Genomic DNA, 1,653 nt, shown 5'->3' on the forward strand with positions numbered 1-1,653 from the left:
TTTTTGCCTGGGAAATCCCATGGACAGAGGAAACTGGAGGGCTATATAATCCATGGAGTCGCAAAGAGTCAGATACAACTGACCAACTAACACTTTCATACATATTCTGTGGATTTTCAAATATGACTTTGGAAAACTCTGCAGCCATATGTACATATATATATTAAATTTAACATGCTGAAGTTGAGATTAGTGAACTGTGTTACAATTTGCTGTTCTTAACTGGATTGTTTGGTTTCCTGCCTTAAATTTTTATTATTAAATGAAATATGAACAGCATAGCTATGAAGGAAGGTTATCTTCACTTAACTATTACAAAATTAATATGGATCAGGAGGCTTCTCTGATTGTATCCTTAAGATCATCAAGAGTTAAAGTGCTAATTCCCCATGTGTAATTGGGCTTTAAAAATTCTATGATTCTCTATTGAAGTGAATTGCAAGTCACTCAGTCATGTCCAACTCTTGGAATGCATCACATGGAATTCTCAAGGCAGAATACTGGAGTGGGTAGCCTTTTCCTTCTCCAGAGGATCTTCCCAACCCAGGGATTGAACCCAGGTCTCCTGCGTTGCAGGCAGATTCTTTACCAGCTGAGCCACAAGGGAAGCCCAAGAATACTGGAATGGGTTGTCTATTCCTTCTCCAGTGGATCTTCTTGACCCAGGAATGGAACTAGGGTCTCCTGCATTGCAGGCAGATTCATTACCAACTGAGATATCAGGGATGATTCTCTATTTAGTGAACCAGATATTCTCAGGGCAAAAGCTCTTACCTAGCTGTCAAGTAGACAAACTTGAAAAGCTATATTAACTCTTAAGATTGCCAAAGAACTATAATTGGCCTAAGGTAATAATTCACTGACTCTTACTTTAGTGATCTGAATGAATTAGGAATTAACTTCAGTTTGTAGTAAACTTTATATTAAATGATAAATTCTAAGAAAACAAAAACACTAATAAGTAAATTATTTCACTAAATTATTAAAATTTCTATTTTAAACTTCATTTGTATCTTTATGTTCCTATGACTATATTTAATAGATTTGATGGAAAATATATAGATTGATAAACTTGACAAATATGAGTGCTCGCTTCAGCAACACTTATACTAAAATTGGCATGATACAGAGACAATTAGCATGGCCCCTGCATAAGAGTGACACACAAACTCATGAAGCAGTCCATGTTTTCAAGACCTTTGGACTGTAAAAAAAAAAAAAAAAAAGACATATATGATGTTAAAGTGAACAATCCAAGACTTTGAAAATAAGGTTAAGAAATCTAGGATTGTTACAACTCAACTTTTCCTTCATATAAATTTAAAAAAGCCCCCCAACCACTGCCTCTTCTCAGGATTTCCATCCTTAATGGAGGACATGCAAATAAGTTCAGAAAAGGAGAAAGGTATTCATCGTTTGGCATTTGGTATACTTGAATTCTACTATTCTTATTACAGACTGTCCAGCATCATATGACAATATGAGGTTTTATTTTCAACGTAAAATCTCAATGTTAAGTAGCAAAAATATGGCTATAAAATGATACCATTTCTATTTCATCTATGTGAAAATATGTAGAAGTTTAAAAGTCATTCTGTATGAGTGTTAAAATAACTTGGAATCTTTACATGCTTTCTCTTCTGTTTCTTAAAT

At 34.2% G+C, this 1,653-nt stretch overlaps 1 non-coding gene across 1 annotated transcript; it reads left to right on the plus strand.

The window, feature by feature from the left end:
- The first annotated feature begins 1,085 nt into the window (after window positions 1-1,085).
- Window positions 1,086-1,192, plus strand: LOC138072143 (U6 spliceosomal RNA). The gene has a single exon (XR_011144289.1). It is a non-coding gene; the product is annotated as a U6 spliceosomal RNA (small nuclear RNA).
- Window positions 1,193-1,653: the final 461 nt, after the last annotated feature.

Source organism: Capricornis sumatraensis, chromosome X, assembly GCF_032405125.1.
Source record: "Capricornis sumatraensis isolate serow.1 chromosome X, serow.2, whole genome shotgun sequence".
Taxonomy (NCBI): Eukaryota; Metazoa; Chordata; class Mammalia; order Artiodactyla; family Bovidae; genus Capricornis; species Capricornis sumatraensis.